We start from the raw sequence: 13,820 nt of genomic DNA on the forward strand, positions 1-13,820 counted from the left end.
AGTCTGTCTTGGAGAAGGTGAAACCAACTTTCTCCTTGGAGGCTAGGATTTTGAGGTTTCATCTCACATGCTTTGGACACGTGGCCAGGAGGGACCAATCTTTAGAGAAGGACATCATGCTTGAAAGGGTGGATGGATAGCGTAGGAGAGGAAGACCCCGGATGAGATAGATTGACACAGTAACTGGGGCAATGGGGGTAGGTGTGTTGGCGTCAGTGAGACTGGCTCAGGTTTTAGAGCTGCTGTACATAGGGTTGCTATGGGTTGCTGGCAACCCAATGGGACATAGCAACAACAATAAGAAATTATAGTAAAATATTTCCAAGTCTCACACCTCTAGTTAGTGGTTCTGGCACTACTGATCTTTTCTCAGGAAGCTCTGGTGGCCTAAGTCCATAGAGAGTTGTGCTGCTAACCCAAAGGCCATGTCCTCCGGTGGTTAAGCTCAATGGAAGAAAGGTAAGCATTCTCCTCTCCTGTGATGGCAGCCTCAGAAAACCTGGTAAATGGTCAGCTGTGAGTTGGTTTCAACTCAACTGCAATGAGTATTAGAGGGTTTTTTTTCAACGGTTGTTCCCCACCTCTCTTCTCATAGATTATGGGGAGTTAGTGTGTAAGGAGTGGTTCGATTTAACCAGCTGCTCCAAGGGAGAAAGGTGGACGATGTCCTTCTGTGAGATGTAAAGTCTGTGATATTTCACTGCAGGGTCAGCTATGAGTCAGTTCTGACTTGACTGCAATAAGTTGTTTTAGGTATACTCAGCAACAATAGAAAAGTTCACCAGACAACAAACAACAAATGCTTGTGAGATGTGGAGAGATTGGGACGCTCAGTCACTGTCTCTAAAGTTGGAGACAGAAATACCATTTGACCCAGGAATTCCATACTGGGAAACCAGTAGTTTCTAAAAAAATCAGAGCCACGACTCAGAGATATGCATACCCACGTTTATTGCTGTGTTATTCACAATAGCACACAGATGGAAGCAACCCAAGTGCTCATCAACAAAGTAATGCATAGAAAAACCATGGTACATTCACACAATGGAATATTATGCAGCATTGAAAAACAATGAGCTTGTAGAATATCACACAACATGAGTAACCCTGGAGGACATTATGCTAAGTGAACTATCTCAGTCACAAAAAGGACAAATACTGCATAACACTGCTGTTATAAAATAGGACAGACATGGGGAGATTGGGAAGAGAATGGGAAAAGAGTGGATAGATAATGAATGGTGCATTAGATCACATGAGGGGAAGAATTGTCTGAAAGTAATATATGGTTAGGTATTAATTGTATGACAACAATCTGGAACAAAAGGTTAATTGTGGAGTAGGCTGGAGGAGGGGGAGAAAAGGTATAATAAGGAATAAAAACCATAATAAATATTTTAAAAAAACACACCTAGGCATAAGGCTGCCCACTGTAGGTCTGCCTTGCTAGGACAGAGATCCAGCAAAGAAGTACAGAACACTGTGGTGTCATTCAGAATGGCATCTCCTTGAGGGTTTCCCAGGAGAGGCAGGTGGATGTGTTAAAAATCCATTCAGTCAAACCTCAAGTGGTCGAATGGCCAAATTCATTAAGAAGTCAATTCACCAAACCCAAGTGTTTTTTAGTGTTAGTTTGCCCAGTCTCAATCCCTTTTCTTTCTAAACTAAGCCCATTATTTAATATATTCATCATAAAGTTTCAAACAGAGGCTCAATTAAAAAAAAACAACCCCAAAAAACAACCCAACAAATAAAACAGAAAGGACGCCACAGCTTCAGATACACAGAGTCTTGGACAGAAATCAAGGAGGACAGACAATTAAGGAAAAAAGATGACACAACACAAGGACAGAGGCTAGACAGACCGGGTTAGGACTCTTGGCTGGCGACTTGCTTCGAGTAGGTTTCCTGTAGGTACTTCTTAAAGGCTGTGGGTTTTTTCCAGAGTTCAGCAGCACGTGTGTTCAAAGGGATGTCGATGTTGGGTTCTTCTATCAGGCTCTGGATGGAGAGGAGGATGGTTCTGACATCATACAGGGCAGACCACTTATCCTTCAGGATGTCCAGGCAGATGTTACCCTGAGTGCCCACGTTGGGATGGTAGCAGGGAGTGAGGAACTTCACCGTGGGCACATTGTAAGGATAGCCACTAGGGAACTCTAGGGAGAGCTTTTATCTCAGGTCTTCATATACTGTGCCAGCTGCTCCACGGATCGTCCCTACCCATTTGAAAAGGTTGCTGGATTCAGGATTGGCAGAAATCCTTTGTCCCCAGACATCATGAGGGTCATCAGCGCCTCCTGTAGCCTCTAACCCACAGAGCCCCGGGCAGGGTCCCCGCTAGACTTGGCCCCTTTTCGGGTGGCAACAAAGCTGGCTGTGGCTGGGTCGCGGTTCTGGGAAGCCATCCTGTCAGCAGAAGACAACACGGCTTGGAAGACAAGACAGCAACTGCCCTCAATCCCTTTTCTCACACTGGATCCTGCTGGGGCAGCACCTCTGTCCCCACGTGGGAAATGTCTGCCCTTGACACAGTTTAGGTGTTTAGGGGATAGCTTCTGGAGTCCAGACACACAAATTGCACAAATGGAGAAAACAGTGGACAGACTGCATTTCAGGGGAAGCTGGCTCTTTGTACAAGAAGTGACTGAAACGACCAAGAAAACACCCCCACCCCCACCCCGGACCAAACTGATGACAGTGGAGTTGGTTCTGCTCAAAGCAGCTCCGTGTGTCACAGAGTGTCACAGGGTGTCACTGCTCTGTGGGGTCTTCAAGGCTGTGACCTTTTGGAAGCAGATCACCACAACCTTCTTCCAAGGCACCTCTGGGTGGACACAAACGGTCACATGTTTGCTTAGTACCAAGCACTTAACTGTTGGTACCACCCAGGAAACTATTTTATTTTTTGAAAGTTCGAGATGGGGAGAGAAAACCAGGAACTTTGAAAAAAGCAAAAACAACCCAGCGATTCAGAGGATTTGACATATCAGTGCTCAGTGATTCGATTTTTAGCAGATTGTCTACAGCTCACTCATGGGGCCCCAGCTTCCCAGCTACTGGATGTTGGGGAGATCTGGGGGTTTTCCTGTCCTCATGAGAATGGGTTGCATCTGGAATTGTCTCTTGGTAGACCAGGCCCAGTCCTTCCTTAGGCCGTTTTCCCACCTGCCCTGGCTGGGCTGGCTCGTGGGATTCCTTTTATGGCGTGCCCTTCATGTCCTACTGAACGCTCTGGTCCTACTGTGTAACAGAGATCCTCCGATTTGTGCAGTGCGACAAGTAGGGGTACAGGTGGAGGCTGCAGAGGCTGGAAGGAGGTGAGGATGGGAGCTGTCTGAGGAGTGCCGAGCTGAGTACTTATTCATACAAGTGGCAGGCGGCTGCCGTCTGGGAGCTGGGAGAACAGCACCAGGAGCCCGGGACATGTTCTTCCAGCTCAGCAGCTGGTGGACTTCATGAACTGATGAAGCAGCGCTTGAGACTGCAGCAGGTGGCTGTGGCTGTGGCTTTCCACACTGTGACAAGAAGGCCCTGGGGTTCCTTGTGCACAGCCTGCTGTCCCTGCCTGTCTTCTGACTGACCTTATGTTCACCATCAGGGTCTGGGGCTCTGACAGCGCCTGTTCTGTAGGAGGTGAGATGAAACAGGGGCAGGGCCCTGCCTCTCCAAGGCATCTGTTGGGAACATGTGTGTATGTGTGCACTTGTGTATGTGTGTGAGAGAGAGGAAGAATGAGAGTGAGCTCATGTGTGCCATCCACATTGCATTTACCATTTGTACTCAGCTTTGTTTGAATGTGAAGGCTTCCATTTCCCTCATATCTTATCTTCATTCTCCCTACATGAATATATATAAAATTTGTTCTTTAAAGTTCAGGTGTTCTGTCGTCTTTTCTGTCTTCCAAGTGGGTAGTGGGAGCTCTGGTGGTGTAACTGGAGGGGGAGTGTGCTGCCAGCCCAAAGGTGGTGCTTGGAATCCACCAGTGACTCCATAGAGAAAGCTGAACAATCTCCTCCCATGATATTTACAGCTCTCCACCCTTCATTTTATTTTATTTATTCATTGTTGCACACTTTCTTCCCCTCTTCCTTCACCCTCCTCCAGCCCACCCTACAATGCACCCCTTGTTCCAGATTGTTCTCATACCTATAATGCAAAATCATATATTCCTTTCAGTTTCCCCCCTCATCTGGTCTTATGCAGTGTTCATTATCTACCCACTCTTACTTCATTCTCTTCCCAATCCCCCTGTGTTTGTTCTATTTTATAACAATGGTGCTGTGCAATGTTTGTCCTTTTGTGACTGAGATATTTCACTTAGCATAATGTCCTCAAGGCTCCCCCATGTTGTGTAATTTTTACTATTTCATTGTTTTTTCAGTATTGCCTAGTATTCCTTTGTGTGAATGTACCTTTATTTTTCTATCCATTTTTTTTTTAAATCAATGGGCAGGCACTTGCGTTGCTTCCATATCTTTGTTATTATGAATAACACAGCAATAAACATGGGTGTGCACATATCTGTTTGAGTCGTTGCTCCAGTTTCTTTAGAGTATATTCCCAATAGTGGAATTGCTGGGTCAAATGTTATTTCTAAATTTTTGAGAAAGCGCCAGACCATCTTCCATAGTGGTTGCATTATTTTACACTTCCACTAGCAGTGAATAAACATCCTAATCTCTCCACAACCTCAGCAGTATTTGTTGTTTGCTGATTTACAGCTTTTGGAAATTTGTGGGAGGGACAGCTATGAGTCAGTTCTGACTCGATGGCAATGGTTGGGAGAGAGAGAGAGAGAGAGAGAGGAAGTAAGGGGGAGGATGAAGAGAAAAGAGAGAGAAATGGAGAGGTAGAGATATGGAGGGAAGGGGGAAGAGGAAGAGAGAGGGAGAGTGAAAGGGAAAAGCAGGTACATAAGTTCTTTTTACTGGTCTGGAGAGGAAGTTGGGGTGAGGGAAAGCAAACTGCAATGCATGAGGCTGCCCAGAAAGAAGACCCAGGAGAATGTTCCATAAGGCAGTATTGAAAGCCTTTTATTCTGCACTATTTCCATACACAGGATTGGCAGAGTGACCACAAGAATGGGCTTAAGCCAATCAGAGGCTGTGAGGATGGAGCAGCATTGGACAGCGTCTTGTTCTATTGTACCTGGAGTGAGTTAGAGCTGATTTGGTGGCACCTTATAACAACAGTACTTATTTTAGGAAGGACTGGTGAGAAGTACAATTCCTTCCTGAAATTTAAGAGACCTGGGTTTGGCCTCCAGCTGGGCACCTCGTGAGCCACCACCACTCGTCTGCCATTGGAGGCTTGTGTGTTGCTGTGATGCTGAAAGTTTCAGCCGAGCTTCCAGGCTAAGGGCAGGCCAGGAAGAATGGCCTGCAAACATACGTCTCCAGATCACCCAGGCGGCACCCTACAGGTCGATTGTGAACACTAACAAATTTACAAGTAACAGACTTAATCCCTTTTGAGTAGGTAATAAAACCCCCAGTTGTCCTGGAGTTGTTATTAGAGAGTATCAAAGAGTTAAACTCTGGTCCAGGGAGTTCTCAGTGGATGTGATCTCTGAGAAGTTGATTGCCAGGCCTTTCTTTCATTGGTGGGTGGATTTAAACCGTTAGCCTTTTAATTAGAAGCTGAATGCATAACCACTCGCCCTACCCTGGAACTCATTAAGTGAAAAAGATACAAAAATGATAACCAAGGACTCAGTCGTCCTGTTCTGATTCCCAGAAACAAACTTCTGTTAACAATTTGTTACACTCTTTATGTGCTGTTGAGTTGACTCTGACTCACGGGAACCTTGACCGATTCTGTGCCATCCTCATGACTTCCAGCTCTCTCCAGCCTATTGTAACAGTTGCTGTCAATCCATCTTGTTGAGGGTCTTCTCCTCTGATCCTCTACCTTTCCCAGAGAGATGTATTCTTCCAAGAACAGGGCCCTCCTGACAACATGTCCATAGTATGGACGAGGACTTTCACTGTCTTTGCTTCTAAGGAGACCCTGGCCACACTTCCTCCAAGGCAGACTGCTTTTTAAGAAGAGGTATATCGAAGATCCAAGTTTAAATTGTTTACCTCCTTGTGACCAGTGTTTTCCGAATTTTAATGGCACAGGGGACTTATTTAAATGTGGACTCTGAAGATCTAGGGGTTATCTGGGGAGTTCTGGTGGTCTAGTGGTAAGAAGCTGCACTGCCAACCCAAAGGCACAGGGTTTGAATCCACGAGCTGCTCCACAGGAAAAAGATGGGCAGTCAACTCCCATGCCATTGACTGCTTCTGAAAATCTGCTGGAGGATCAGCTATGGGTTGGTTCTGGCATACAACAACAACAACAACAACAACAACAAGGGTTATCTTAGTTTTTTAGTGGTGCTATAATAGAAGTACTTTGAGTGGCTTTAACAAACAGAAGTTTCTTTTCTCATGGTTTAGAAGGCTAGAAATCAGGGTGCTGGCTTTAGGGGAAGGATTTTTCTTTCTGCAAACTCAGAAGAGGAGGTCCTGTTTCTCTGGCTTCACGTGGTATGTCATCTGCCTTTTCTACCTCTGCTCCCTCACTAGCTAACTCGAGTAATCTTTTTTTTAAATATCAAAGCCTTTTTTGGCATATCTTTTAATCTGGACATATTTTCAGTCCAAAGGATTGCCTTGGAGAAAGACATCATGTGGAGAAACTTAGAGGGTCAGCCGCAAAGAGGAAGACCCTCAAGGAGATGGATTGACCCAGTGACGACCACATTGGGCTTGAGTGTGATGGAGACATGAGGATGGGGCCGGGGAGGACACGACTCTGACCTGTTGATCACCACCTCCATAAATCACGGTTGGCTTGTTGGCACTGAACAACAACAAAATACTAATGTTGTATCATTAACAGAGCAGAGAAAACACATTTCCACAAGGGATTATAACCAGACAAATGGGATTTAGGACTGACAGCACGTTTTTGGGGGGCACAATTCAGTTGATAACAGATGAGTTCTGAGGTTCTACGCTGCCGATGAGCTTTTTGGTGATGCTGCTGGTGATGCTAATATTGCTGGTCCGGGAATGCAAAGCACAAGGATGCAGATATAAGGATGTAGACAGTTTATCTTTCTACATTTTCTTTAAAATCTGCCATACCATCAATGCCTCATGCAGTTTAGTCACCTAATATTTACTGAGCATCTCTTTTGTGCCAAGTACTGTTTCAAGTGCTTGTATTTTAGTAACTGAATAAAACTTAATAAAAATCTTCCCTGGTGTAGAGTTTGTAATCACCTGGGAGAACACAGTCAATAAGCATAATAAACAAAACCATCATCTAATGTGCCAGTAGAAGATGGTGCTGCTATTGTTGTTGTTATGTGCTGTCGAGCCACCTGCGACTCTTGTTGTTGTTTGGTGCCGTCGAGTCGTAGACGACTCATAGCGACCCTATGAACGAAAGGCCTGAGCACTGTTTGTACACAGAGTTTCCGGAGGCAAGCCATTTCGGAAGTGGACGCTGCTCCTGCTTCCAGGAGACCCTATATAAAACAGCCCTAAACCCTGCTCTATCCTGTGTCAGTCTCACAGTCTCTGATGCACCTATCCCTATTACCTCAGTCACTGAATCAATCCGCCTCATAGAAGGTCTTCCTCTCCTGTGCTTTCCTTCCACCCTCCCAAGCATGACGTCCTTCTCCAAGGACTGGTCCCTCCTTGCAACATGTCCAAAGTATGTCAGATGAACCTTCAGAATGTTTGCCTCCAAGAAGCAGCCTGGTTTAACCCTCTCTAGCATGAACCAGTTTGTTTTCTTAGCAGTCCATGGTATATGCAATACTCTTCAATTCTCCTTCTATCATTCCTACTCATTGTCCAGCTCTCTGATGCATAGCAAGTGATTGCAAAGATCATGGCCTGTATCAGGTGCACCTTAGTTCCCAGAGTGACATCATTGGTCATCCGTACTTTGGAAAGGTTCCTAACAGCAGACTTTCCCATGGCAATGCGCCTTTTAATTTCCTGGCTGCTGGTGCCAAGAGTGTTGACTGTGGAGCCAAGCAAACTAAAGCTGTGAACAATCTCAATCTCTTCACCATCTATCCTGATGCTGCCAATTGGCCCAGTAGTGAAGATGGCACTAAGGAGGAAATTTGAGCAGGAGAAAGTAATTTTGGGGTAGAAAACTAAGAGGATCTGAATGTGAGAATAAGTTTTAAGAAGATGGTCAGAGATTATCCTACTGAGGTGACACCACAGCAACAATAGCAAAGTTCAACAGGGCAGCAAACAACACATGCTGGCTAGGCTGTGGAGAAATTGGAACCAGATTCACCGCTGGTGGAATGCAAAATGGTACAACCACTATGGAAGGTGGTCTGGTGCTTTCTCAAAAAGTTGGAAATGGAAATATAATTTGACCTAGCAATTCCACTACTGAGAATATACCCTAAAGAAACCAGAGCCACGACTTAAACAGATGTATGCACACCCATGTATATTGCTGTGTTATTCACAATAGCAAAGATATGGAAGCAACCAAGTGCCAATCAACAAATGAATGGATAGAAAAACTATGGTACATTCACACAATGGAATATTACACAGCATTGAAAAACAATGAACTTGCAAAACATTATACAACATTAAACTGAAGGACATTATGCTAAGTGAAATATCTCAGTCACAAAAGGACAAATATTGCATAACACTGCTATTATAAAATAGGGCAGACATGGGGAGGAGGAGGATGGGGAGAGAATGGGAAAAGAGTGGATAGATAATGAACGCTGCATTAGATCAGATGAGAGGAAGAACTGTCCAAAAGGAATACAGGACTAGGCATTATATGTATAACAATAATCTGGAACAAGGGGTGCATTGTAGGGAAGGCTGGAGAAGGGGGTAAGGGGAGTGAAGAAAATGTGTAGCAATAAAAACAAAACAAAAAAAATCCCTAAAGGAAGATTTAAAGGAGAATTTGCTACTTGGCACAATCAGGTCATATCCATTAATATGTCAGTTATGTCTGTATGAGTTTGCTTACAAGGTACAATCTACCCAAGCATTTACAATTCTGGAAAAGAGAGAAGGTATTCTCCTCTATGACTGTGAAGAGACCCTGCAAAATTTCTACTAAGGAAGAGGCTTGCAGTTCAAGTCCACATTCTGTGGTCAGAAATCCCGTCAGAGCCCCAGGTCCCACACAGAACATAAAGAGGTTTTCCAGCTTGGTAGACAAGGCAGGGTATAGTCTGGCAACCTCACGGAATGCCATCAAGCATGATGCCAAGAAAACACAAGCAGCTCCCTGGAAATTTTGGCTGAAGGGTTAGTGTGAAAGAAGGGAAGCAAAGGAGAGATGGGAGCGGTAACTATATCTGGATGGGCAAAGTCCAGACACTGGGAGACAAAAGATGCCTCATTTTGCCCCAGTGTCTTCAGCAGCCAGAACAGCTGAGCTTAGCCTCCTAGGGGAGCATGGAGGCAGCCTGGGGGAGGCTGCGCATCCCTCCTTCTGACAGGCCCACCCCAAGGTCCCCAGTGGTCCAAAATCAGATTTACTTTCAGGCCCAACCCCTCCTCCTTTTGGCAAAAACATCTCTGCACCTGCTGGCTGAAGCCTGAAATTCCCTAATAGGTTTTTTCCTTCTGGAATTGAAAGATGGGAACTTTAAAACCCTAATGACTGTTTAAAATATTAAGTCATCTGCTGAAGTAAAATCTGCCAGTCAACAAACTCAAATGATTATTCGCAGATGCTGTTCCTTTTAGACAAGGGGAGCGTTAGGGAATGATAGAGGATGAACCGATAGAAGAAGCATGGGGGAAGGATGAGGAGGGGGGACTTAGAGACTGCACAATTAGCCTAGAGGCTGGGAAATGTGAAAGGCTGGGGCTATTTACCATCAACAGCCCAGCAGAGCAGATCCACAGTGCTGTAAGGGGAAGAATTTCTGCCCTGGACATCTGTGCACTCACCCAGCTTAGCAGGAACTCGGCCACTCAGACATATGATTCACATCAACTGTGTTTTTCATGAGTTTGAGAGCATTTTTTTTTATAAGGCTGACGTCATTATGAAAGAACTTTTTTCTCATAGGTTCCAATGAAGGTCTCACTTTCTGGTGCATTTCCAGGGAAGACCTTTAGTTCTCCTCCTCCCCCCAAGAGACGAGAGCGGGCATTCCCTGACAGGGGAAAAGAAAGTGCTTTATTCTTGTCTGAACACAAATGCCATGCTTCTTCGTTGGACAATTTCAGGAAAATGGAATGGTTAAAAATACCAAAAGTAATCGTTGTTGTTATGTATAGTCAAGCCAGAACTAACTCATCCTGACTCTCTAGTGGGTTTCCATAGACAATAAATAGATGGCAAGCGAGTTGACTGCCTAGCTTTCTGTAGGAGCAGCTGGTGGATTTGAACCACGTACCTTTTGAGTTGGCAGTACAACTTCTTACCACTAAGTCACTGCAGCTCCCTTTAAAAAAAAAGAATTAATTTCTTAAAAAAATGAAAACTCCAATTCAGACATAATATTCCTTATCTTTCTTGCAGCTGTACTGCAATTCCAAAGGCATGCGGTTCAAATCCACCAGATGCTGTGTGGAAGAAGGAGGGGCAAATCATCTGTACGATTAATTGCTTCTGAAAACCTGCTGATGTGTTCTGACTTTACGGTACACAACAACAACAACAACAACAAATCTTTCTTCTGATTATCAACATACCATGATTTATTTTAGGCTTTCAGGTTGTATTTCTAGTGATGAATTTCTCTCTCTTTTTGACTGTTTATCATTTATTAGTAACATTTTTCTAATTAACACAGCTAAATTTAACTATAATCCAAAAAGCAGATAACCCCTTAAAAATGGTGTGTGTTTGTTATTTCTCAAACAATCTATCTTAACTATAAAAAAAAAGGTTGGTTTGAAATAGGACATTTGGTAAAACACACAAAACCTGGAACATCTAGAGAATACAGAATTGGGTGTGTTTCTGTGTGTCTTGTGGAGCTACCCTGTGTTTATTAGAGAGCTCTTTTTGCTTGGCCTTATTATCACACACATCCCAAGCTCCTTTCCCATGGATTGCTGGAATCTTCGGGGAGCTCATGCCAGGTGGCCGCTGCTGTGCTGATTCCCACATCTGGATGAGGCTGGCCCAGCCCCGGGCGCCATGTTGGTGCAGCGGGTGAACTGTGGGGCAGACGCTGGGCTGAGGCTGCCGGGCCTGGAGAGCAAACCAGCCCAGGGAGGAGGTCGGGAGCCATCAAGAAGCTGCAAAGTGTTATTTCCAAAGAGATGGCAGCAGTCAGAGGGCGTCAGATGTGACTCCCGGAGAGGAGAGGCTGCTCCCCCTGAGAGCAGTCAAAAGCTGCTCCAAAGCTGGACGCCTTCTCTCCAAATAGTTGTGGTTACCTTAATAGTTTGCAACGTCTGTGTTCATTTTGTTGCCAAGAAGACTCAGCTGAGTGGATCTGGGCTCCAGAGAAGACTTTTTTTTTTTTTTAAAGCCACCAAAACCAAGAACTGACACAGTGAGGGACAGAATTCTGAGAAGCAAGAAAAACTTTTTTGTTAGTGACTCTGGTCATTTGACCTCCGTTGCCTCAAGTGCATTTGCTGGTGAACACTTCCCTGAAAGAGGGGAGTCTTGAATGGACAGCAGCTTTGTAGGAATCCAAGCTGTGAAACTTGTCAGCAATGTGACCTTGGGCAAATGATTGGACATAGCTGAGCCTCAGTTTCCTGAAAAAATGGTAATGATTATCTGCAAGGTGGTTGGTTGTAAGAACTATTAGAAAATGCATGTCAATTACCTGGGGAGGAGATACCGCTCAATGCCATCATTGTGATTAAGGCAGTTAATGAGGGTGAGAATTGCTAGGAAGGCTGTAAAGTGCTATGCACTCCCACCAAAGAGTAGGGTAGCCATGGCATGGAGAGAGCTGTGCCTTCAGGCCTCCATACATGATGAGTCAAAATCATTCCTGTGAGGGCCAGGAATGGCTATAGCCTTCCTACCATCTGCACTTGTCAAGAGAATCAGCTTAATTGATTTCTACTCTTTTCCCACCCCAGAGAGGAAGCCTTTCTTGCCTGGAATGGGCGTAAGTCGATCTACAGAGTTCTAGGACTGGAGGTTGTGGTAGGGAATCAAAGAATGGTACACGGTGTCAATGTAGAATAAGAGGTAATAAGAAGATACAAGTTTGAAGAGAGTTTGTTCTTTTTTTGTTGTGGTTTGAATGAAAGTTTACAAAGCAAATCATTTGGTCTTCCATTCATCCATTCTACACATTTTGTGTTATAACATTAATTACAATACTGCCAGATGTGCAGGCTGGGTAGAGAAGAGGCCATGGTACTAGGGATATTATAGCTAATGTTAGCTGGATCTTGGCAGAAAGCAGAGTACCAGAGGAATGTCTATCAGTGCTTCATTGACTATGCAAAGGCATTTGACTGTGTGGATTGCAACAAGCTGTGGCTGACTCTGAGAAGAATGGGAATCCCAGAACATTTGATTGTGCTTTTGTGAAACCTATACTTGGACTAAGAGGCAGTCATCAGAACAGAGCAAGGAAATATTGCATGGTTTAAAATCGGTAAGGGTGTTCACTAGGGATGTATCTGTCTCCATACCTTTTGAATCTGCAGAACAGATCATCCGGGACGCTGGGCTGTATGAGAAGTGTGGCATCAAGATTGGTGGAAGAGTCATCAACAACTTGTGTTCTGTGGATGACACAACTCTGCTTGCTGAAACTGAGGAGGACCTGAGGCACTTGCAGCAGAAGGTCAAGGACTGCAGCCTTCAATAGGAATTGAAGCTCAACATCAAGAAAACAAAGATTCTCACCACTGGGACAATTGGCAGCATTCTTATGGATGGTAAAGAGATGGAGACAGTTAACAGTTTTAATTTGTTTGGCTCCACAGCTTTCAAGGACCTCTCCAGAGTACTGAAGAGCAATGCCATCAGGCTGGAGACTAATGTGAGCCTGATTCTGGCCCTAGTCTTCACAATTGCATGCTGTGTGTTGGAGAGCTGGACAGTGACTAGGGATGATAGAAAGAGAATTAATGCCTTTGAGCTGTGGTACTGGAGAAGAGTGTTGAATATACCATGGACTGCGAGGAAAACAAACAGGTTTGTCCCAGAGAGGTGAAGCTGGGCTGCTCCTTGGAGTCAAGGATTCTGAAACTCTGTCTGACATACTTTGGGCATGTTGTAAGGAGGGACCAGTCCTTGGAGAGGGACATCATATTTGGGATGGTGGAGGGATGGCGCAGGAGAAGAAGACCCTCAATGAGATAGATCGATTCACTGATTGGGGTAATGGGAGTAGGTGTGTCAGAGACAGTGAGGTTTGCACAGGACAGAGCAGGGTTTAGGGCTCTTGTACATAAGGTTGCTATGAGTTGCAAGCAACTTGACGGCACATAACACCACCACCACCATAAAATTGCAATTCTCTTTTCCACCAATCCTTCCATCCCATCCCTTTCTACCTTCTAGGCTTTATCCTTGAGCTAAAAGATTGTTATAGTCTGTGTTTTTGGGTCTCCTTTTAATCTTTTTTCCCCCAAGAAATGAATAAAGATGTCATTCCTTTTTTAAGTGCCTTTGTCTGTCAAACTCTGCATTCTTTGTTCTTGTTCTGTCTCTAAAATCCTTTCATTCTATGATGTTTTTGTTAGCTGCCATCAGATTGGCTCTGACTTACATACATACGACAGAATGAAACGGTTCCTGGTCTTACATCACCTTTGCAACCACCAAGCCCAGTGTTGCAGCGGCTCTTCAATCCACCTCCCTGAGAGTTC

At 44.6% G+C, this 13,820-nt stretch overlaps 1 pseudogene; it reads right to left on the reverse strand.

The window, feature by feature from the left end:
• Window positions 1-1,869: 1,869 nt before the first annotated feature.
• On the reverse strand, window positions 1,870-2,408 carry LOC102875884 (annotated as a pseudogene).
• Between the last annotated feature and the right edge of the window lie 11,412 nt (window positions 2,409-13,820).

Source organism: Elephantulus edwardii, unplaced genomic scaffold, assembly GCF_000299155.1.
Source record: "Elephantulus edwardii isolate Elephantulus edwardi_28Jun2011 unplaced genomic scaffold, EleEdw1.0 scaffold00031, whole genome shotgun sequence".
NCBI lineage: Eukaryota > Metazoa > Chordata > Mammalia > Macroscelidea > Macroscelididae > Elephantulus > Elephantulus edwardii.